Source organism: Schistocerca americana, chromosome 7 (genome assembly GCF_021461395.2).
Source record: "Schistocerca americana isolate TAMUIC-IGC-003095 chromosome 7, iqSchAmer2.1, whole genome shotgun sequence".
NCBI classification, from domain to species: domain Eukaryota; kingdom Metazoa; phylum Arthropoda; class Insecta; order Orthoptera; family Acrididae; genus Schistocerca; species Schistocerca americana.
The window spans coordinates 82,902,555-82,928,257 of record NC_060125.1 but is presented as its reverse complement, the minus strand read 5'-3'; the positions used below and the strand labels follow the sequence as shown (position 1 = coordinate 82,928,257).

Here is a 25,703-nt window from a genome sequence, read left to right as displayed (position 1 = left end):
ATGGTGACGAGTCCCAGGAGAGCCGCTGCAGATGTCGTGGCGTTTGCTAAGACACGACGCTGCCATAGCCCATTAACGCCAAATTCGGCCACACTGTCCCAACGGACGCTTTCGTCGTACGTCCCACATTGATTTCTGCGGTTATTTCACACAGAGTTTCTTGTCTGGTAGCACTGACAACTCTAAGCAAACGCCTTTGCACCTGATCGCTGAGTGAAGACCGTCGCCGACTGCGTTGTCCACGATAAGAAGTAATGCGTGAAATTTGGTATTCTCGCCACACTGCTGACACTGTGGAACTAGGGATGTTGAATTCCCGAACGATTTCCGAAATATAATGGCCCACGTGTTTAGCTTCAATTACCATTCCGCGTTCAAAGTCTGTTAATAGCCATGGTGCGACCACAATCACATCGGAAACCATTTCACATGAATCAGCAGAGTACAAATGACTGCTCCGCCAATATAGTGACCTTTCATACCTTGTGGACGCGATACTACCGCCATCTGTATACGTTCATATCGCTATTCCAAGACTTCAGTCACCTTTGTGTATCTTAGTGCAATAGCATATTTTCTCGGATTTGAGTGCTTACTGGTCTATTTAGGAACAAACCACTATACTCTCCATTTTAAAGTCCCTGTGTCGGTAACATCTACACAGACAATACGCAACCTGCCATACCATCCATGACGGAGGGTAACTTGAACCATTGCTACGCATTCCCTTTCTTAATCCACTCCATGGAGCGACGGAAATACAACTGCCCGTGTTCTTTCCTCCAACTCCTGCTTTATCTTTTCTTGTACAAAATATATGTTAGTGACAGTACATCGCGAATGTCGTTCTCTAAATTTTCTCACTAGTGTTTCTGTCGCTCCGCAAATTCCCATTCCAGTGCAGGTTGCTTTTGCGTATCCGTAATACTCGCGCGTTGATCGAACCTAAGGGAACTAAAGTAGCAGCGCGCATCTCAGTTGCATCCAGATCATCTTGTAATACGACCTTGTCCGAATCCCAAAAGACACGGGCTATGGTCAAGAATGGATCGCACAAGTGTTGTGTATAGTGTGTCCTTCATACACGGTCCTGTCCCATTAATGTGACCACCGCGTGTGCTAGACGTCAACGTACAGTAAACTGGACGATAAATAGCTTAACAAGAAGAGAATAGAAGTCTTCGAAATGTGGTGCTACAGAAGAATGCTGAAGATCAGATGGGTGGGTCACATAACTAATGAGGAAGTATTGAACAGAATTGGGGAGAAGAGAAATTTGTGGCAGAACTTGACTAGAAGAAGGGATCGGTTTGTAGGACACGTTCTGAGGCATCAAGCGATGGTGAGGGCAGCGTGGGGGGTAAAAATCGTAGAGGGATCCAAAGAGATGAATATAATAAGCAAATTCAGAAGGATGTAGGTTGCAGTAGGTACTTGGCGATGAAGCAGCTTGCACAGGATAGGGTAGCACGGCGAGCTGCACCAAACCAGTCTTTGGACTGAAGACCACAACAAGAACAGTTCCAAAAAAGTACTATCGTCTTATCTCCCTCTCCCTCCTCCTCCTCCGTGTGCGTGTGTGCGTGTGTGTGTGTGTGTGTGTGTGTGTGTGTGTGTGTCAACAGTAGTTATCTCTTGATGTTCATCTCCTGATGTTTCATAAACCTATTACTTGTTTCAGGGGCCCTGGAAGAGAGGATCTACAGAAGTGAGCTTCTGCAGCATCGGCTGTAAGTAAATATATTCACTATAGTACTGCCATATAATTATCAATATTTTATCGACCTTAAGGAAGAGAATCTCATTTGTATGCGTTTTCTGGTGTAGAAATGCCCGTAAACCCATTCCTGAGAAATCGTAGCTAATTGGTCTGGACCTGATGACCTCATGTTATTTTGATTCAGTAATAATCATACTCATCACATATTGCTCCTAAAATAATGCAGTATTAGTGAAAAACGGCCTAACTAATTAAGTAAAGGTAAGGTGAAATGGAATTTTCTTCAAATGTAACAGCTATTCCATGTCTGATCGCATATATTTCGACGGCGAACTTTATGGATAAAATATTTTATTGCTCAATTGTGGTGATGTAGAGAGATATAGGCCTACATGTCAACCACTTTGCTGTTCATACAGTATACGTAATAATGAAAAGTGCTCGAAGCGGATAGTTCGTGATACATGATTTCATTTCTCAAATAACATGATAGCATAAGAAGTTATTATTTCACAGATAAGACACAGCATTCAAAACGAGAATGGTTACGATGTAGCTCTGCAAAGGTGCCTGAACTAGTCTGAAAGCAAAAAAGTGTTATTGCCAAGCACAATAGAAAACACAGAATTAATTTACTTCCCCTGTTAAGAGAGTGCCCAGCCGCGGTTCTCATTTACCTTCATTGTGCATATGTATAAATTATGCTCCTGAGCTTTTCGTATGTTCCATCGTTACTGTCACTAGAGGCAAGTGCTTTCCGGGAATTTAGACAACCATGAAGGTGAGAGAGGTAGAACGTTCTTGAACTTAATTAAAGTGATGTAACTCTGTTCCAAGTAACTGAGCCGTTACTACATACACTAAGATTTCCGTGGGCACATCGGTAACTGCACACCATTATAAGAACCATTGGGGAGTTAGTCTCTCTAACCGTCCTGGCTTATGTTGGCCACCGCCCACCGCGAGATGAAGTGATGGCTGGTGGCACTGAGGGCTCGTGACGTAGCAAGGAAAGTACAGTATACCCAAAAGTCCGTTAGCATTGGAAAATTGCAGGTAGAGAGGTAAAAATTGACACACGCGCTTCAAATAAGATGGGGTTTTATTAAAACCAAGAAAGTGCAAAAAAGGCCAAAGATGGCGCTTCATATTATATAAAAGCAATAATTAGCAGAACAGTTGATCTTTAATAAAGACGATGTCCTTTATAACAAATGCTCAGAATGTCGGCCGTCGTTCATCAGCAATACCTGTAGTCGTGGGACAATGTTATGAACAGCAGCACAGCATATCAGTAGGTATGGTGAAAAGTTGCCGTCACATGTCGTCTTTTAGCATCCATAATGGGGTCGGACGTTCGTAGTAAACTTGAGACTCCAGGTAACGCTACAACCAGTAATCACACGGACTGAGGTCAGGGGACCTGTGAAGGAAGCACAGCACGCGATTCTCACCAAACGAGGTGTGCACGAGATCTTTCACATGTGTAGCAATGTGGTGTCGAGTGCCATCCTGCATAGAAGTCGTATTTTCCATCAGGTTTTGGTCAGCTAGGCTAGGGATGATCTGGCTCCCTCTCTCACTACAGCTCATTTTATACACGATTCTCATCCGGCGTCACTGACGTGTTGTTGTCCAGCGCCATCTGTTGACCAGTTTTTGCACTCGTTTTTAGTTTCAGTAAAACCCCATGTCATTTCGGTTATGTGTCAATTTTATCTCTCTGCCTACATTATTCCGTGAGTTAGTGCGTTTTCAAACGTTTACGTACTTCCGGGTCATCCCGTGTATATGTCGAGCAGAGACGAATGGAGGATCAGTATAGCGATGAGACGGGCCGCAAATGGGGAGACGTGTGCGACTCTGAAAAAGGGCAGAATGTTACGGCGCTCTGCCTACGAACGAGCATCATGGAAGCTGGTCGAATGGTCGTGAGGATCTGCGGGAAGTAGGTGAAGGAAAGCGAAGCCACGAGCAGGGGACGACGTGCTGGGCGTCCACGCCTAATCGCAGAAAGTGGAGTCCAGAGGCTTTTATGCTCGCCCTGTAGCGTAGGTTACGCGGCGACCAGTAGCTGAAGTGAGTACAGAGTACAGTGCCAGTGCAGGCGAAGGTGTTTCGGAGTACCACACCGCTGAGCGCACACTGTTGGACATGGGGTTCCGCAGCAGGTGACATCTAAGTGTTCCTATGATACAACGCCATTGTCAGTTATGATAACAGTGGACACTAGAGCATCGACATTGTACAGTGGGTCGATGCAAACGTTTCGCCTTATTGGATTGTAAGCTTTCTATAAAAATTTTGTCTGTATGTGTGAAAAACTGAATAAATTTACACTACTGGCCAGTAAAATTGCTACACCACGAAGATAACGTGTTACAGACGCGAAATTTAACCGACGGGAAGAAGATGCTGTGATATGCAAATGATTAGCTTTTCAGAGCATTCACACAAAGTTGGCGCCGGTGGCGACACCTACAACGTGCTGACATGAGGAAAGTTTCCAACCGTTTTCTCATACACAAACAGCACTTGACCGGCGTTGCCTGGTGAAACGTTGTTGCGATGCCTCGTGTAAGGAGGAGAAATGCGTACCTTCACGTTTCCGACTTTGATAAACGTCGGATTGTAGCCTATCTTGATTGCGGTTTATCGTTTCGCGACATGGTGGGTTCAGGAGGGTAATACGGAACGCCGTGATGGATCCCAACCCCCTCATATCACTAGCAGTCGAGATGACAGGCATCTTATCCGCATGGCTGTAACGGATCGTGCAGCCACTTCTCGATCCCTGAGTCAACAGATGGGGACGTTTGTAAGACAATAACCATCTTCACGAACAGTTCGACGACGTTTGCAGCAGCATGGACTATCACCTCGGAGACCATGGCTGCGGTTACCCTTAACTTTGCATGACAGACAGGAGCGCCTGCGATGGTGCACTCAACGACGAACCTGGGTGCACGAATGGCAAAACGTAATTTTTTCGGATGAATCCAGGTTCTGTTTACAGCATTGTGGTGGCCGCATCCGTGTTTGGCGATATCGCGGTGAACGCACATTGGAAGCGTGTATTCGTCATCGCCATACAGGCGTATCACCCGGCGTGATGGTATGGGGTGCCACTGGTTACACGTCTCGGTCACCTCTTGTTCGCATTGACGGCACTTTGAACAGTGGGCGTTACATTTCAGATGTGTTACGACCCGTGGCTCTACCCTTCATTTGATCCCTGCGAAACCCTACATTTCAGCAGGATAATGCACGACCGCATGTTGCAGGTCCTGTACGGGCCTTTCTGGATGCAGAAAATGTTCGACTGCTGCCCTGGGCAACACATTCTCCAGACCTCTCACTAATTGAAAAGGTCTGCTCAATGGTGGCCAATCAACTGGCTCATCACAATACGCCAGTCACTACTCTTGATGAACTGTGGTATCGTGTTGAAGCTGCATGGGCAGCTATACGTGTACACGCCATCCAAGCTCTGTTTGACTCAATGCCCAGGCGAATCAAGGCCGTTATTACTGCCAGAGGTGGTTGTTCTGTGTACTGATTTCTCAGGATATATGCACCCAAATTGCGTGAAAATGTAATCACATGTCAGTTCTACTATAATATGTTTGTCCAATGAATACCCGTTTATCATCTGCATTTCTTCTTGGAGTAGCAATTTTAATGGCCAGTAGTGTATTTCAAAAACATGTTTCGTCGTGTAACGTGTACTGTAAGCATAGTATTCAATAGCTGAGCTAAACTGATTGTGGGGTTTACCCTATGTTGCGCATGCAAACAGTGTCGTGAAATAATACAATATTTGAACGTAACGAAATGGCAAAACCCCCCCAGGGGATCCACAACTCTTTTGTGGATACGTGTGTAGCGAGCACGGGACCCCGAGCTAATGTGGCCTTCCTTCCTTTCCGGGCTGCATACCTTCCCTTTCCGTATCCTTCCCCATGCCCCGTCTTCGCCCCCCTCCCCTTACCTCTGACTCTTTCCTTCCCCTTCTCCCCCTCTGGGGAGTATGGTTTGTGCCTACGTCCGGAGACGGACGCTTGTAAATGTACCGCACTCTTCGCCTTCCTTGCTTGTATGTCTTCATCTTTCTTCGTCCTTCTCTTTTCCTTACCTCTTCTCTTTACCTCTTCTCTTTACCCTTTTCTCCGCTGCGGCGTTTGAGACCTCTCTTCTTTCCTTTCCCTGTCTCTTTCTTCCTCCCTGTGCGTGTCTGAAGGCCGACCCACGCACTTCTTTGCGTAGCCGGTGACGGGGTAACGCGTAATTCCCCGCCCCGGGTAGACAGGTAGGACACGTACGTACCCCCTGGTAACGGCCAGGCCCAGGGAGGGGTGATTACCCGAGCTGATACCTTCCGAAAGTGCCGATTGGTCCCTCCGTCCGTTTGTCGGGAGGTGTGACCTGAGGTGTGAACAATCACCTAAGGCGGGTGTGCCCTCGGTGAGGGCCCCCACAAGGGAGGAGCGCGCCATCGGAGACGCCGGTAATCATGGGGGATTCTTCCGCAATGGTTTCCTCACCTTCCACTATGTCTGCTCACAAACGTAAGTTCACTGAGTCTCAGCCACAGACGGTTCTTCCATCATTGCCACAGTTCCTTGTTGTTTCTCGGTCTGACGAAGGTCACGACTTTTCCACGGTCAACCCTTTCATTATTCAGAAAGGTGTCGACGCAATTGCGGGTCCTGTAAAGTCTTGTTCCAGATTACGGAATGGTACCCTGTTGTTAGAAACACACAGTGCCCTCCAGGCTCAAAAATTGCTGCGTACTTCTCTGCTCCACACCTTCCCTGTCCGGGTGGAACCGCACCGTACCTTAAATTCCTCGCGTGGAGTCGTTTATACACGCTCCCTCGATGGATTGTCTGACGAAGAAATTCAGCACTACCTGTCTGACCAGGGCGTCACCGCTGTTCATCGGGTTACGAAAAGGGTTGACTCGAACATCATTCCAACCCGCACTGTCTTCTTGACATTTGACAAAGTTCAACTCCCATCAAAAATCAAAGCAGGCTATGAGATAATTTCCGTTCGCCCTTATGTCCCAAACCCTACGCGTTGCTATCGATGTCAGCGGTTCAATCACACCAGCCAGTCCTGTTCCAATCCGGCCAAATGTGTTACGTGTGGCAAGGATGCCCATGAGGGTGCTTGTCCACCTCCATCCCCTCACTGCATCAACTGTATGGGTGACCACGCTGCTTCCTCTCGAGATTGCCCCGTTTTTAAGGATGAAAAGCTCATCCAGGAAATAAGAGTGAAGGAAAAGGTGTCGACCTTTGCTGCTCGAAAGTTACTCGCCAGTCGACAGCCCACCGTGCCTCAGAAAGGAAAATACAGCACTATCCTTGCTTCTCCTCGGCCAGCAAAGGAGGCGGCCACGCAGACTTGCGACCTCACATTTAGTACCACGGTCGTCAGATCGGCCAGCGCAAAGATCGCCCGTTCAACCTCACCACTTTCGCCTGCCCACTCTATGGCTCACCCTTCGTCGGGTTATGCTAAATCTCGAGCCCAAAAGTCAGACGCCAAGTCTTCGAAAAAAGAGCATTCTCGTGAAGAGTTTTTACGTACTGCAACTTCACAACCATCGGTTCCTCCTTCATCTAAACATCATACCTCCAAGAAGGCTACGAAGAAACACAGTTCCTCTCCTTCTCCGCCAAGGCGTGTCCCAACTACAGCACCACCAGGCGGAAATCGCCCTCGGCCATCTTCTGTGTCGCCGAGGCGCACTGCTGGTGGCCGGTCAACTGGCCGATCGTTGGTGGCAGGAGCTGCTCCTGCCCAACCTATGGATCAGGATCTTCTGCCTTCGACTGAATGCCATTCCATGCTGTCGGTCGCAAGCTCTGAGCAGTCGTTGAGTTGACAGCACCCTTGGTCACGTTTCTCCATTTTCTGTTCACCCTATGTCCATTATCCACTGGAATATCCGCGGCATTCGCGCCAATCGGGATGAATTGTCGATCCTCTTACGATCCTACTCGCCGGTCATCTTCTGTCTTCAGGAAACAAAGCTGCGCCCCCATGACCGCTTTGTTCTCCCTCATTTTCAGTCCGTCCGATATGACCTCCCCTCTGTTGAAGGCACTCCAGCCCATGGAGGACTCATGATCCTGCTCCATGATACTCTCCATCATCACCCAATCCCCTTAAACAGTTCCTTCCAAGCTGTCGCCGTCCGTCTTTCCCTTTCTGGATACACGTTCTCTCTATGTACGGTATACATTCCATCGTCTACACCACTGGCACGAGCTGACCTCCTTCATCTTCTTGATCAGCTTCCACCCCCCTATTTGCTGGTTGGGGACTTCAATGCCCACCACCCGCTTTGGGGATCTCCACATCCTTGTCCACGTGGCTCACTATTGCTAGACGTCTTCCACCAAGCGGATCTAGTCTGCCTCAACACTGGGGTCCCCACATTTTTGTCTGCCTCCACGGCAAATTTATCTCATTTGGACCTTGCGGTCGGTACTGTTCCGCTACCTCGGCGCTTCGAATGGTTCGCCCTTGATGATACACACTCGAGTGACCACTTTCCATGTGTTCTTCGACTGCAGCCTCAACTGCCATATATGCGCTCGCGACGCTGGAAGTTTGCCCAAGCCGATTGGACACTTTTTTCGTCTCTAGCGACATTCGATGACCGTCGCTTTCCCAGCGTCGACGATGAGGTCACACATTTTACCGACGTTATTCTCACAGCTGCGGAACGTTCAATACCACGCACCTCCGAATTGCCCCGGCGCCCCCCAGTTCCTTGGTGGAACGAGGCATGCCGTGATGCAATACGTGAGCGGCGACGTGCTCTTCGCATTTTCCGTCACCATCCAACTTTGGCCAACTGTATCCGATATAAGCAGCTCCGTGCGCGATGCCGTCGCGTCATCCGCGATAGCAAGAAGGCAAGCTGGCAATTCTTTATTAGCTCATTTAACACCTTCACTCCCTCCTCGGAAGTTTGGAGTCGGCTTCGACGGTTCTCAGGCGCGCCTAGTTACTCCCCGGTCTCTGGGCTCACTGTCGCGCATGATACCTTAGTGGACCCCGTCGCAATTTCTAACTCATTGGGTCAGCACTTTGCTGAGATTTCGAGCTCTTCAAATTACCCGCCAGCGTTTCTCCCGAAGAAACGTGCAGCGGAAGTGCGACATCTTGCTTTCTCCTCTCAAAATCGCGAAAGCTACAATACTGTTTTCTCCATGCGCGAACTCCAACATGCACTCTCTTCGTCTCGCTCCTCCGCCCCAGGACCGGATGGTATCCATGTCCAAGTGTTGCTGCATTTATCAACCCATAGCCTGCGTTACCTCCTTCGCCTTTATAATCGAATTTGGACCGACAGTACCTTTCCCAGGCGATGGCGGGAAGCTATTGTCGTCCCCGTTCCGAAACCTGGAAAGGACAAACATCTCCCCTCTAGCTATCGCCCAATTTCTCTCACGAGTAGTGTCTGTAAGGTTTTGGAGCGTATGGTGAATTACCGTTTAGCTTGGTGGCTGGAATCCCGCAGTCTTTTAACACCAGCCCAATGCGGATTCCGACAACATCGTTCTGCCGTTGACCATCTTGTTGCTCTCTCCACTTATATCATGAACAATTTCCTCCGGAAACGCCAAACGGTAGCAATATTTTTTGATCTGGAGAGAGCATACGATACCTGTTGGAGGACAGGCATCCTCCGCACACTGTTCTCTTGGGGCTTTCGAGGCCGGCTGCCCCTTTTTCTTCGCGAATTTATGGCAGAGCGCACATTTAGGGTGCGGGTGAACACTACTCTCTCCCGTACGTTCTCCCAAGAAAACGGGGTACCCCAGGGCTCCGTGCTGAGTGTTGTACTGTTTGCCATCGCCATTAATCCAATTATGGATTGTCTCCTTCCTGATGTCTCGGGCTCCCTCTTTGTGGACGATTTTGCGATCTACTACAGCTCTCAACGGACTAGCCTTCTTGAAAGACGTCTTCAAGGATGTCTCGATCGCCTCCACTCGTGGAGCATCGAAACCGGCTTCCGTTTCTCACCCAGTAAGACTGTTTGTGTTAATTTTTGGCGACGTAAGGAGTTTCTTCCGCCCTCCTTACATCTAGGTCCTGTCAACCTTCCGTTTTCCGACGTCGCTAAATTCTTGGGTCTTATGTTTGACAGAAAACTGTGCTGGTCCTCCCACGTTTCCTATCTTTCGGCTCGCTGTCTGCGTTCCCTTCTCCGCCTCTATCGCGCCTTAGTGCGCTCGAAATTGGATTATGGAAGCATAGTCTACTCCTCTGCTCGGCCGTCTATTCTTCGGCGTCTCGACTCTATCCACCACCGTGGATTACGTTTAGTGTCTGGAGCTTTTTACACCAGCCCTGTGGAAAGCCTTTATGCTGAGACTGCTGAACCTCCGCTATCCAATCGGCGGGCAGTCCTTCTGAGTCGTTATGCTAGCCATCTGTCTTCCATGCCTGCTAATCCAGCCCATGACCTTTTTTTCGACGCCTCCTTTGATGTCGGGTATGCAGGCCGCTCCTCCTCCCTACTACCCCCGGGAGTCCGCTTCCGTCAACTGCTCCATTCTCTTTCCTTCCGCTTTCCTAAAACCTTCTTGACAACTTGGGGTACAGCACCGCCTTGGCTCCGTCCCCGGATCGACTTGCTCAGAGACCTATGTCAATTTCCCAAGGATGGTACCCCTACACTTGTTTACCGTCGGGCATTTGCTGCTCTATGTGCACAAATGACGGAAGCCACATTTATTTACACCGATGGCTCGAAAACATCGTTAGGTGTAGGGAGTGCCTATATTGTTGGCGACACCCCAAATCACTTTCGGCTTCCCGACCAGTGTTCGGTTTATGCTGCGGAGCTTTACGCTATTCTCCAGGCTGTCCACTACATCCGCCGCCATCAGCGGATACAGTACGTAATCTGCTCAGACTCTCTCAGTTCTCTCCTAAGTCTCCAAGCTCTTTACCCTGTGCACCCTCTGGTCCACCGGATTCAGGACTGTCTGCGCTTGCTCCACCTGGGGGGCGTCTCAGTGGCGTTCCTCTGGCTCCCGGGACACGCTGGTATCTGTGGAAATGAGGCGGCCGATATAGCGGCCAAGGCTGCAGTCTCTCTTCCTCGGCCAGCTATTCAGTCTCTTCCGTTTACCGATCTACGGAGCGGTTTATGTCGCCAAGTTGCTCATTTATGGCATGCGCATTGGTCAACACTTCCCCATAATAAATTGCGGGAAGTGAAAGCCCTTCCTTGCGCATGGACCTCTTCCTCCCGAACGCGTCGTCGGGAGGAGGTAATTTTAGCTAGACTCCGGATAGGGCACTGTCTTTTTAGTCATCGACATCTTTTAAGCGGTGATCCTCCTCCATTCTGTCCCCACTGCTCTCAGCCGTGGACGGTCAGACACCTTTTAATTGAATGCCCCTATTTTAATCCGTTACGCTCCCGTCTCCAGCTATCGCCTGATCTATCGTCGATTTTAGCAGATGACACGCGCTCAGCTGACCGCGTTCTACAGTTTATTAGTGACAGTGAAATGACGTCAGTCATTTGAAGCCTTTTTTTGGGGGGGGGGGGGGGGACAACCGCCCCCTTTCTATAGTGGATTTTTAAGCATTCCTTCTGCCTTTAGTTTCTCAAATTTTATGACTTTGTTCCCATTGCTGCTGATTTTAAATTTCGTTTTTTTCCTGTTTTCTACGTCACGGGCTGGGCGCTAATGACCATAGAAGTTTTGCGCCCTAAAACCACAAAAGAAATGGCAAAAGAAACTAATTCTGTGCCCAATGAAAACTACGGAACTGAAACTCAGTACCGAAGTCCATTATGGACGATGCGTGGTAAGAAGTGCAACGTTTTACATGGGATATACACGAAAAATTACTGCTCTCATCGGAAGAAAATAACTGTTTGAAATTATCAGCTGGGCGTAGTGGCCGATCGGTTCCAGGCGCTACAGTCTGGAACCGTGCGGTCGCAGGTACGAATCCTGCCTGGCATGGATGTGTGTCATGTCCTTAGGTTAATTAGGTTTAAGTAGTTTAAAGTTCTAGGGGACTGATGACCTCAGCAGTTAAATCTCATAGCGCTCAGAGCCATTTGAACCATTTTTGAAATTATTAGTGCTGCTAACTGAAAATCAGTCTGCTTGTTGCCACGACACCTGACAATCCTGACTACACATTGTTCCCTCAGGAATGCAAAGTGAGGTCTGCCCTGAAATAAAAGTGATTTCGCTTTTGCTCAGCATGCTGCTTTTACGTCTGGAGTATTGACATTCCCGAAAGCAAATACAAATCAGCAGATGCAGCAGCAAAAGATAAATTATCTACTTTTTTATTCATATATTTTTTGTCAGAAACAGTCTGTGTCTTTGTGTGGCGTAAGGAGCAATGTACACACGGCAAAATCTTCACAACTTTACTATGAATCACGGAGGTGGGGTTTACTTTAAAGAAAATCGTTTTTGAGAAATCAGACTACAATTATTGACAAAAAGACTGCACGAAATAAGAAGACTCTAGCTATTACAAAGTTCTCTCACTACAAAGAAAGAAAGTTGCTCTAAAATCTTGTCCATCGTTATAGAGAACAAGAAAGTAAATGAGTTTTTATCTCCACAATAAAGTACTCCAGATAGTTTCATTCAAGGTTCACAGAAAACAGATCTCATTCTCTGAAAAACTCCGCTGCTCGCTGCTATACCTCAGATAAGAATGGCCCACTGCTGCACAACTGACTAACAAGTCAGCCACAGATGAAACTAAAACAGATCCAAGGATCTTATTCACTACTCGTGCAGTGCGCTCGTTGATCTTTGTCCCAGTACAATAAAGGCGAATTATGTACAATACCACAAAACATATGAGAACCTTACAGGGTGGAAGACGTTTCTTGTTACACGTGGCTGATGGTCGCGTCCGGATACGCTGTCATCAAGATGGACGATTGCTCGAAACATCCTACACGTCACGTACGCAGGTCTGTGGGGGCAGTATCATGTTACGGCAGATGTTCACCTGGCCCATGGAACTTGGGGGCCACCTTCATGCTTTCGTGCTTGATGTCCTCTTCGAGGGCAATGGCAACCTCCAGAAAACGTATCTGTGTTGGAAGGTCAGAATCCTGCTACAATGCTTTCAGCAGCACGATAGTGAATTCTCGTTGATGTCTGGCCACTACATTCGACCGATGTGAACTCGATGGAACACGAAAATCCGGGTAGTGATATGTTGAAACGCGGGTGCTCCTTCTAAATTGTTAAACTATTGCATTTACTTCGATAGTTAATGATTCAGATGATTATTGAACATAAATTACTCTTCCTAAGTCATTAATGCGAAGTCTTATGTGCGCAAAATCTCTTCAGGTAATACCGGTTTCGGATTACAAACATTCCATCTTGACATCTGTCCTTGAGGAAAAGTAACTTGCTAATTGCAGGAGCTAAGCAGTCTCCACATGACAGAGGACTTTTAAATAGATATTGCCTCTTTTAAATACCAACGTGCTGTCGACACAATCGTCACGGTTTTCCGTACGACATAAAAATATGTACTTTTGTATAAATTGAATATTAGCAAAGGAAGCCAGGTTCATCGCCCTGCATTACCTACCATCTAAATATAACAGGAGGAGGGGAAAGTATCTGCCTTTAGAGTCTTTTAGGCGATACTTGTTCTTTAGTTGCGATCTGTGAAACAAAACGCACAGTTTGCTTTAGCAAGCTTCTATTCGCCTGCATTGTGAAGGCAGATAAGGGCTCCAGCGATGCTGCCAGTTGTCAGAGGCTGTGGGGACAATACAGTACAATACAGAGCGGCCCCGAGTTGTCCGGAAGCTGGCTGCGTACTGTAGAAAGCGAGAGAGAGAGAGAGAGAGAGAGAGAGAGAGCGTCGCATTGTGCCAGAGGTACCGACCACCGCCTGCCGCGTGTTCAACGCTTCATTTGCAAAGCCCCTACTTTCCAGCCTCTGGCAGCAAGCCTAGAGCAAGTTGTGCTGTCCGCTGTCTGCTGTATCCAGTGCGTGACCCCCCGCAGGCAGCGGGGGAGGCGCGGCAACCACTATAGCGAACACTGCCTGTTACCCACTTTCGTTATAACTGTTATGTTTCATGTTGTTCCGTGTTATTGTTGAAAACTAAATTGTTTTCCTATTCTTAACCTTTTAATGGTTCAAATGGCTCTAAGCATTATAGAACTTAACATCTGAGACTTAGATCTACTTAAACCTAACTAACCTAAGGACATCACACACATCCATGCCCGAGGCAAGATTCAAACCTGCGACCGTAGCAGCAGCGCGGCTCCGGACTGAAGCGTCTAGAACCGCTCTGCCACAGCGGCCGGCTAACCTTTTAATGTTTTAACGTCTACCTAATGGTGCAAGCCGTGTGCATATTTAAGCACTATCTGATAAAAGAATCGCCAAATCAGTCTGAAACTGACAGTATTACAATTAACTTTTACCAAAATTATTAGAAAACGTAACTCTGCACTAAAGAAACTGTCCTTTGCAATTCTGTGTTGTGCAGTGCAACGAACAGTGCTTGCAATGAGTGCCCTATGGAAGGTGGAGAGATTTGGTGGGTATGAATAAGAGTCCTTAACAGTTCTTTCCACAACCTGTCGTCTTCTAAAGTTGTGTCCGCAGCGCAGAAGTCGGCCCGTCGGCGGAGGCTACTATGCCCTGATCTGGAACCTGTGATTGTGCTTTTTGTGGAATGCCACTTGCCCAAATTAGTCTCCTTACCTATAGAGAGCAAGATCTGTAGTACTGACAATGATGGTAGGCGACGCTTCTCATTACTGTATCCTGTTTCATTTGTAAGTAGGCTGTTTAGGTTTTTATATTGGTAACGCCACGTAGCGCTCTGTTTGAAAATCACTGGCTGTGCTCTGTGCAGTCTGTGGCTGGTTGGCGTTGTTGTAATATTCGCTATTGTAGTGTTGAGCAGTTGGATGTGTACAGCGCGTAGCGTTGCGCGGTTGGAGGTGAGCCGCCAGCAGTGGTCGATGTGGGGAGACAGATGGCGGAATTTTGAGAGCGGACGATGTGGACGTGTGTCCATCACAGAGAGAGTAAATTTGTAAGACTGGATGTCACGAACTGATATACAGGGTGTTACAAAAAGGTACGGCCAAACTTTCAGGAAACATTCCTCACACACAAATAAAGAAAAGATGTTATGTGAACATGTGTCCGGAAACGCTTAATTTCCATGTTAGAGCTCATTTTAGTTTCGTCAGTATGTACTGTACTTCCTCGATTCACCGCCAGTTGGCCCAATTGAAGGAAGGTAATGTGGACGTCGGTGCTTGTGTTGACATGCGACTCATTGCTCTACAGCACTAGCATCAAGCACATCAGTACGTAGCATCAACAGGTTAGTGTTTATCACGAACGTGGTTTTGCAGTCAGTGCAATGTTCACAAATGCGGAGTTGGCAGATGCAATTTGATGTATGGAGTAGCGCGGGGCAATAGCCGTGGCGCGGTACGTTTGTATCGGGACAGATTTCCAGAACGAAGGTGTCCCGACAGGAAGACGTTCGAAGCAATTGATAGGCGTCTTATGGAGCACGGAACATTCCAGCCTATGACTCGCGACTGGGGAAGGCCTAGAACGACGAGGACACCTGCAATGGACGAGGCAATTCTTCGTGCAGTTGACGATAACCCTAATGTCAGCGTCAGAGAAGATGCTGCTGTACAAGATAACGTTGACCACGTCACTGTATGGAGAGTGCTACGGTAGAACCAGTTGTTTCCGTACCACATACAGCGTGTGCAGGCACTATCAGCAGGTGATTGGCCTCCACGGGTACACTTCTGCGAATGGTTCATCTAACAATGTGTCAATCCTCATTTCAGTGCAAATGTTCTCTTTACGGATGAGGCTTCATTCCAACGTGATCAAATTGTAAATTTTCACAGTCAACCTGTATGGGCTGACGAGAATCCGCACGCAATTGTGCAATCACGTCATCAACACAGATTTTCTGTGAGCGTTTGGGCAGGCATTGTTGGTGATGTCTTGATTGGGCCCCATGTTCTTCCACCTAAGCTCAATGGAGCACGTTATCATGATTTCATACTGGATACTCTAGCTGTGCTGCTAGAACATGTGCCTTAACAAGTAGGACACAACATGTGGTTCATGCACGATGGAGCTCCTGCACATTTCAGTCGAAGTGTTCGTACGCTTCTCATCAACAGATTCGGTGACCGATGGATTGGTAGAGGCGGACCAATTCCATGGCCTCCACGCTCTCCTGACCTCAACCCTCTTGACTTTCATTTATGGGGGCACTTGGAAGCTCTGGTCTATGCAACCCCGGTACCAAATGTAGAGGCTCTTCGTGCTCGTATTGTGGACGGCTGTGATACAATACGCCATTCTCCAGAGCTGCATCAGCGCATCAGGGATTCCATGCGACGGAGGGTGGATGCATGTATCCTGGCTAATGGAGGACATTTTGAACATTTCCTGTAACAAAGTGTTTGAAGTCACGCTGGTACGTTCTGTTGCTGTGTGTTTCCATTCCATGATTAATGTGATTTGAAGAGAAGTAATAAATTGAGCTCTAACATGGAAAGTAACCGTTTCCGGACACATGTCCACACAAGATATTTTCTTTCTTTGTGTGTGAGGAATGTTTCCTGAAAGTTTGGCCGTACCTTTTTGTAACACCCTGTATATATATATATATATATATATATATATATATATATATATATATATATGACTTTTGAACACTATTGAGGTAAATACATTGTTTGTTCTCTATCGAAATCTTTCATTTGCTAACTATGCCTATCAGTAGTTAGAATCTTTTATTTAGCTGGCAGTATTGGCGCTCGCTGTGTTGCAGTAGTTCGAGTAACGAAGATTTTTGTGAGGTAAGTGATTCATGAAAGTTATAGGTTATTGTTAGTCAGGGCCATTCTTTTGTAGGGATTATTGAAGGTCAGATTGCGTTGCGCTAAAGATATTGTGTGTCAGTTTAGTGATGATCAGAATAAGCTAAGAGATAAATGTCTAAGTACGTTCAGTTTTGCTCAGCTGTTTGAAAATCAAATAACGAAAGGGGTTTATCAGCACAATCATTCATAACTTTTTCTAAGGGGAGGTTTCACATTATTATTTAAATGTTCAAACATTTCACACTGTTTTTTCTAACACTCGACATAGCTTTCTTAATAGCACCGTAACTTTTCTGCCTACTTCCGACATTAGAGTACGGCATGGCCATCCGAAAGAGAGTTACGCGTCCGTCCCTCTAGGACGCCCGAAACAGTCTGACTAGCACAGTCGAAGCACTTCGTCTCCTAGGCGCGCCAAAGCGAAGCACCTCGCTTGTAATATCGTCACTCTTATGTTTCTCAAAACTACTGAAATTTAATAAGCAAAAACGATAAACTCGTCGGGTAACCATGAGAGATTGTCATACTGAAAACTGGATTAAATACAATAAATAGTATATAAATAATTAATATGAGAAGTTAGGCGTTTTGGCGCCCAACACCCGAATGTGTCGACCGATCAGAAGCAAGTTCAGTACAAGTGGCGGACTCTCCCACGGACTCTGTCGCTTGTACCTCGCTCCACTTTTCTACCATATGCTACTTCGCATGTATCAAGCTGCATCAAGGTGAGCTTCTAGCAAGATAAAATACTGGCGGCCACTGCCAGAAATATCACAATGACGTGCTGTCCCAACACACAAAAGAGACTAAACATTTTACAGAAAATTACAAATCGAATTTTGAAAGAATAAATGACACAAAATGCTTAGATTGAAATGCACTGTAAAATTAATTCACGCGAACTGACGAAATAAAATTCCAAACTTGAAACGACTCACATGCGAATGTAATTTCGTATTGTAAGAACAAGACTATCTGACAAAAAGATGTAATCTGACCTTAACTTCACCTGATCTGAACGTGATAACAATTTCTAAATGCATTGCTTAGCTGTTAATGATCTTACTGTGTCCTAACTGATGTTAATTTGGCCCTAACAACTTTTGATGACTTGCGTTGTGACAACGGAAACTCCGTACTGCTCGAAAGTGATGAATATTCAAATACAGCGCAGCGTCAAACCGACTAAAGACAAGAAAAAGCCTCGCCCGAAGTAATGCAAGAAAAATGAGCGACTATCTACCGCCCAGTGCAATGCGGCGACACACAATTAGAAAACAAAACTTTCGTTAGGGGATGGTAGTAGAAACTCGTCTTCATAAATAAATGAAAAAGAGACTAGCATTCAAAAAATATATTTCGAAAGTCTGCTTCCCTAATAATTACAGCCATCTTCACAAAAATCACTTCTTATAAAAAATATGGCACTGCCTTGAAATTAGTTAATAGAATGGTAAACGAATGGTACCGAACATTTACCTTTCACAAACTCATCATAAATTACGAGCGCCGAAACAATGCAGCGACAACGTTACGTCAGAATCTCCACACTTCTCAAATCACTCTTCACAAAATCATATTTCAAAAAGCAACATCCTCTACATTTATATCTGTGTTCTGCTAGATTTTCAGACAGTACAGCAAGGTGACCAACACGCGACTCCTTCACGTTCTTCTCATTGAATACCGTCGGCAACCTCAGTGTCACAGACAACCAAAGATCACAAATAGTCGCACTCAAAACATCTGTGACGTAAAATATCGACTACTGAAACTTTGTTTCAAAAATATCCACTGTATAAATACGAAGTATCACACATCGGAGAAAGAAAATTCAAAGCTCTTTAGCGGCAGAGGACTGGAAATATGTGGACGTGACGAATAAATATTTAGAATTTTAATAATGTTTGTTTTATTTGAAAGCTTCTAGTCTTCACATAAAAAGTCTGAGAACTACTCATCACGCACTCGTACTAACATAATGGACAGTAAGCATGGTTCACATGTCTTTCACATGTGAAGGTACACCTCTCAGCCTCTACCTTCTTTCTAATTGGAATTACTACATTTTTCATAGGGATTTAGTCTGTCTCATGTATCTTGCACACTAGGTGGAATAGTTTTTTCACGGCTGGGTATCCCAAGGATCTCAAAAATTCTGCTGGAATGTCCTCTACGTTAGAGGCCTTGTTTCAGTGCTCTGTCGGATTCTTCTCGCAGTATAGTATCTCGCGACTCATCTGCAGTTACCTTATCTTTACTTTATATACTAATACCTAGAAGTTAGTTTCCGTTCTATAGCCATCCTATATATTCCTTCCACCTCTGAGGCTTCCCTTCCTTCCTTCCTTGTTACTGACTCTCGATATTCATGCAACTGGTTCTTTTCTCCAAAGTGCTCTTCAATTTTACTATCCACACTATCTTTCAACTTAGCTTTCTAGTCTAGCTATTTCTGGTGTGCTACATTGCACATTCTGTCAGTCTCATTTTTAGGCGTCTGTACTCATTTTTGCCTGGGACATTTTCTGCTTTTCTATATTTTTCCCTACGACTTTTCTGCTTATCTGTATTTTTCCCTTTCGTCAGTTGGGTTCAGTATCTGGTGCCTTATCCAATGATTTCAGCTGGGCTGTGTCTTTGTCTATTTGACCCTCTGCTGCCTTCACTCTGTGGGGTCTCAGGGGTACCCATACGTCATCTCTCAGTATGAAACTCAAAATAAATCACTCACAAGGGAAGCAAACACCCGGCGGTTCCCTGATTACGCCCAGCTTTCGCATGGTTGAAGTGCATACTTAGATGTAACAAATGCTGACGTATTACGATGCGCTTTAGACGCGTTTTCGACTATTCGAGATTCAAAATTTTTAGAGCCTATTTAAAAACAGTACGAGAGCGTCACCCATCGTGCTGAACCATGAGCTCGTGCAACACAAATTCATGCATTGATCTGTTCAACCATTCTGCCATCAACCTGGTGCGAATATAAAAGTCTTCAACTAGAATAATTTAAATTTTGCAGTACCCGCATAGACACGTAGCGTAAGCCCTGTCCGCACGTAACGATCTCTCTGCCCAGATGTTTGTTCATGCAATACATCGTGGCAAATGGGCGTCCACGCGGTAGAGAAACATTCCTCTGCTGTTGCTACTCCATCTGTCCGCCTACTAAACGAATTTCTCGCAAAGGATATTTCAGTCAGAACACTGTTAGTGGAGGAAATTCTTATGTGGTCTGTCTTCACTACTTCTCTCGCAAAAAAAAAAAAGAGAGGCGATACGATTGTTCTAAATGCTCAAGACATTGGCTTCTTCAGCAACTTAGCGAACTACAGGGCGAGCCCGATGAATGGCGAAATTATTTGCGCAAGGCACGGAGATGTGCCGGTACCTATTGACGCTCGTTACTCACGTTCCGTTTTCTCTGAAATTGCCTCTCAAATTTCGTCGAGTCGCGCTCCTGCTGCGTCTCTACATGTCCTGATCGACCAGAAAGCACAGGAGCTCAACTTAACTACTGCAAAGTTGGCTTGTATCTTTGGTCGTCCCCGATGACACATCGAATAATTTCGCTTCTTTGCTCAACATCTCGCGGCAGACAGTCCTACCGAGCGAGATGGCGCAGTGGTAGCACACTGGACTCTCATTCGGGAGGACGACGGTTCAATCCCGCGTCCGGCCATCCTGATTTAGGTTTACCGTGATTTCCCTAAATCGCTCCTGGCAAATGCTGGGATGATTCCTGTGAAAGGGCACGGCCGATTTCCTTCCCCATCCTTCCCTAATCAGATCAGACCGATGACCTCGCAGGTTTGGTCCCTTTACCCAAATAACCCAACCCAAACAGTCCTCTCTGTTTGCCTCATGATCAGCTGTTCTCATTTTCGCCACTAAAGAATTAAATTATCCCGGTTGCACGTCTCACTGGTAAATATCTAGATAAATTCAGCCATTAACACTCCAGGGCACTGACGCACATCAGTCACTTGAGAATTCAGTGTGTACGCAAAGACGCGAAACACTACCCGAACAGCTTGACTCAAACATCTTTCGGCAACAGATTTGCGGCGATCAAGTGTCCATCTACTGTTTGTCTGTACTGGAGTAGACGGATCGTTTCTTTATAGCTAAAAAAAATCTCGAGTTGGCACTAACTTTACCTGGAGGAGAACATGAAAAGAGAATTTAACAAGAGATTGGGGAATATACACCAAGAGATTAAATGTTACTGTAACCCCCGGTAGTACATCAAATTTTATAAACACACATTGCTGTCCCGTATAGAATAGAAAAGTGGATATCTTCTACATCTACAGCCATACCCCGCAAGCCACCTGACGGTGTGTGGCGGAGGGTACCTTGAGTACCTCTGTCGGTTCTCCCTTCTATTCCAGTCTCGTACTGTTCGTGGAAAGGAGGATTGTCGGTATGCCTCTGTGTGGGCTGTAATCTCTCTGATTTTATCCTCATGGTCTCTTCGCGAGATATACGTAGCAGGGAGCAATATACTGCTTGACTCCTCGGTGAAGGTATGTTCTCGAAACTTCAACAAAAGCCCGTACCGAGCTACTGAGCGTCTCTCCTGCAGAGTCTTCCACTGGAGTTTATCTATCATCTCCGTAACGCTTTCGCGATTTCTAAATGACCCTGTAACGAAGCGCGCTGCTCTCCGTTGGATCTTCTCTCCCTCTTCTATCAACCCTATCTGGTACGGATTCCACACTGCTGAGCAGTATTCAAGCAGTGAGCGAACAAGCGTACTGTAACCTACTTCCTTTGTTTTCGGATTGCATTTCCTTAGGATTCTTCCAATGAATCTCAGTCAGGCATCTGCTTTACCAACGATTAACTTTATATGATCATTCCATTTTAAATCACTCCTAATGCGTTGTTGTTGTTGTGGTCTTCAGTCCTGAGACTGGTTTGATGCAGCTCTCCATGCTACTCTATCCTGTGCAAGCTTCTTCATCTCCCAGTACCTACTGCAACCTACATCCTTCTGAATCTGCTTAGTGTATTCATCTCTTGGTCTCCCCCTATGATTTTTACCCTCCACGCTGCCCTCCAATACTAAATTGGTGATCCCTTGATGCCTCAGAACATGTCCTACCAACCGATCCCTTCTTCTGGTCAAGTTGTGCCACAAACTTCTCTTCTCCCCAATTCTATTCAATACTTCCTCATTAGTTATGTGATCTACCCATCTAATCTTCAGCATTCTTCTGTAGCACCACATTTCGAAAGCTTCTATTCTCTTCTTGTCCAAACTATTTACCGTCCATGTTTCACTTCCATACATGGCTACACTCCATACAAATACTTTCAGAAATAACTTCCTGACACTTAAATCTATACTCGATGGTAACAAATTTCTCTTCCTCAGAAACGCTTTCCTTGCCATTGCCAGTCTACATTTTATATCCTCTCTACTTCGTCCATCATCAGTTATTTTGCTCCCCAAATAGCAAAACTCCTTTACTACTTTAAGTGTCTCATTTTCTAATCTAATACCCTCAGCATCACCCGACTTAACTCGACTACATTCCATTATCCTCGTTTTGCTTTTGTTGATGTTCATCTTATATCCTCCCTTCAAGACACCATCCATTCCGTTCAACTGCTCTACCAAGTCCTTTGCTGTCTCTGACAGAGTTACAATGTCATCGGCGAACCTCAAAGTTTTTATTTCTTCTCCATGGATTTTAATACCTACTCCAAATTTTTCTTTTGTTTCCTTTACTGCTTGCTCAATATAGAGATTGAATAACATCGGGGAGAGGCTACAACCCTGTCTCACTCCCTTCCCAACCACTGCTTCGCTTTCTCGCCCCTCGACTCTTATAATTGCCATCTGGTTTCTGTACAAGTTGTAAATAGCCTTTCGCTCCCTGTATTTTACCCCTGCCACCTTTAGAATTTGAAAGAGAGTATTCCAGTCAACATTGTCAAAAGCTTTCTCTAAGTCTACAAATGCTAGAAATGTAGGTTTGCCTTTTCTTAATCTTTCTTCTAAGATAAGTCGTAAGGTCAGTATTGCCTCACGTGTTCCAGTATTTCTACGGAATCCAAACTGATCTTCCCCGAGGTCGGCTTCTACTAGTTTTTCCATTCGTCTGTAAAGAATTCGTGTTAGTACTTTGCAGCTGTGGCTTATTAAACTGATTGTTCGGTAATTTTCACATCTGTCAACACCTGCTTTCTTTGGGATTGGAATTATTATATTCTTCTTGAAGTCTGAGGGTATTTCGCCTGTTTCATACATCTTGCTCACCAGATGGTAGAGTTTTGTCAGAACTGGCTCTCCCAAGGCCGTCAGTACTTCCAATGGAATGTTGTCTACTCCGGGGGCCTTGTTTCGACTCAGGTCCTTCAGTGCTCTGTCAAACTCTTCACGCAGTATCGTATCTCCCATTTCATCTTCATCTACATCCTCTTCCATTTCCATAATATTGTCCTCAAGTGCATCGCCCTTGTATAGACTCTCTATATACTCCTTCCACGTTTCTGCTTTCCCTTCTTTGCTTAGAACTGGGTTTCCATCTGAGCTCTTGATGTTCATACATGTGGTTCTCTTGTCTCCAAAGGTCTCTTTAATTTTCCTGTAGGCAGTATCTATCTTACCCCTAGTGAGATAAGCCTCTACATCCTTACATTTGTCCTCTAGCCATCCCTGCTTAGCCATTTTGCACTTCCTGTCGATCTCATTTTTGAGACGTTTGTATTTCTTTTTGCCTGCTTCATTTACTGCATTTTTATATTTTCTCCTTTCATCAATTAAATTCAATATTTCTTCTGTTACCCAAGGATTTCTACTAACCCTCTTCTTTTTACCTACTTGATCGTCTGCTGCCTTCACTACTTCATCCTTCAGAGCTACCCATTCTTCTTCTACTGTATTTCTTTCCCCCATTCCTTTCAATTGTTCCCTTATGCTCTCCCTGAAACTCTCTACAACCTCTGGTTCTTTCAGTTTATCCAGGTCCCATCTCCTTAAATTCCCACCTTTTTGCAGTTTCTTCAGTTTTAATCTACAGGTCATAACCAATAGATTGTGGTCAGAGTCCACATCTGCCCCTGGAAATGTCTTACAATTTAAAACCTGGTTCCTAAATCTCTGTCTTACCATTATATAATCTATCTGATACCTTTTAGTATCTCCAGGGTTCTTCCATGTATACAACCTTCTATCATGATTCTTAAACCAAGTGTTAGCTATGATTAAGTTGTGCTCTGTGCAAAATTCTATCAGGCGGCTTCCTCTTTCATTTCTTAGCCCCAATCCATATTCACCTACTACGTTTCCTTCTCTCCCTTTTCCTACACTCGAATTCCAGTCACCCATGACTATTAAATTTTCGTCTCCCTTCACTATCTGAATAATTTCTTTTATTTCATCATACATTTCTTCAATTTCTTCGTCATGTGCAGAGCTAGTTGGCATATAAACTTGTACTACTGTAGTAAGTGTGGGCTTCGTATCTATCTTGGCCACAATAATGCGTTCACTATGCTGTTTGTAGTAGCTTACCCGCATTCCTATTTTCCTATTCATTATTAAACCTACTCCTGCATTACCCCTATTTGACTTTGTGTTTATAACCCTGTAGTCACCTGACCAAAAGTCTTGTTCCTCCTGCCACCGAACTTCACTAATTCCCACAATATCTAACTTTAACCTATCCATTTCCCTTTTTAAATTTTCTAACCTACCTGCCCGATTAAGGGATCTGACATTCCACGCTCCGATCCGTAGAACGCCAGTTTTCTTTCTCCTGATAACGACATCCTCTTGAGTAGTCCCCGCCCGGAGATCCGAATGGGGGACTATTTTACCTCCGGAATATTTTACCCAAGAGGACGCCATCATCATTTAATCATACAGTAAAGCTGCATGCCCTCGGGAAAAATTACGGCTGTAGTTTCCCCTTGCTTTCAGCCGTTTGCAGTACCAGCACAGCAAGGCCGTTTTGGTTATTGTTACAAGGCCAGATCAGTCAATCATCCAGACTGTTGCCCTTGCAACTACTGAAAAGGCTGCTGCCCCTCTTCAGGAACCACACGTTTGTCTGGCCTCTCAACAGATACCCCTCCGTTGTGGTTGTACCTACGGTACGGCTATCTGTATCGCTGAGGCACGCAAGCCTCCCCACCAACGGCAAGGTCCATGGTTCATGGGGGGAGGTCCTAATGCGTACTCCCAGATAATTTATGGAATTAACTGCTTCCAGTTGCTGACCTGCTATTTTGTAGCTAAATGATAAGGGATCTATCTTTCTATGTATTCGCAGCACATTACACTTGTTTACATTGAGATTCAATTGCCGTTCCCTGCACCAAGCGTCAATTCGCTGCAGATCCTCCTGCATTTCAGTACAATTTTCCATTGTTACAATCTCTCGATATACCAGAGCATCATCTGCAAAAAGCCTCAGTGAACTTCCGATGTCATCCTGCAAAAACAGGACCAACGTACCCGTAAGAGCAACACCTTCATTTTCACAACATCTCACAGTTTTCGCCGGTTTTCAGAAATGTGCAAGAGGTCAGCATATGCCTTAAAATGGTTCAAATGGCTCTGAGTACTATGAGACTTAACATCTGAGGTCATCAGTCCCCTAGACTTAGAACTAATTATGCCTAAATAACCTAAGGACATCACACACATCCATGCCCGAGGCAGGATTCGAACCTGCGACCGTAGTGGTCGCGCGGTTCCAGACTGAAGCGCCTAGAACCGCCTGGCCACCAGCGGCCGGCAGTCTACTTTTTTCTTTCGGCTTTCGCAGTGAGAAAGTTACAAACAGATAAGACAAGATATCTTTACGTGTTTCTCCTACATCGTTTGTACCTCGAAAAATATCAGGTTAAAGGGTAAAACATCATGAACAGAAGTCGATGCTCGGCGCAGAACTGCCGTCGATTGTCAGCTGTTTGTGTATCCCTGGGAGAAGCGCTTGAGAAATTGCATTCCATTTCGCGGGAAGATCCTCTTGGCTAAGCGCTGAGACGCCAATCTCAGATTGCGAAACCCTTCC

At 45.7% G+C, this 25,703-nt stretch overlaps 1 protein-coding gene across 1 annotated transcript in view; it reads left to right on the top strand.

Annotated features, from left to right (window-relative positions):
* Positions 1–25,703, top strand: part of LOC124622075 (guanine nucleotide exchange factor for Rab-3A-like) — a 500,693-nt gene that overhangs the window by 114,865 nt on the left and 360,125 nt on the right. The window contains exon 2 of the mRNA XM_047147648.1: positions 1,682–1,730. The gene's annotated coding sequence lies outside the window, so the exon portion shown is untranslated. The remainder of the gene's footprint in view (positions 1–1,681; positions 1,731–25,703) is intronic.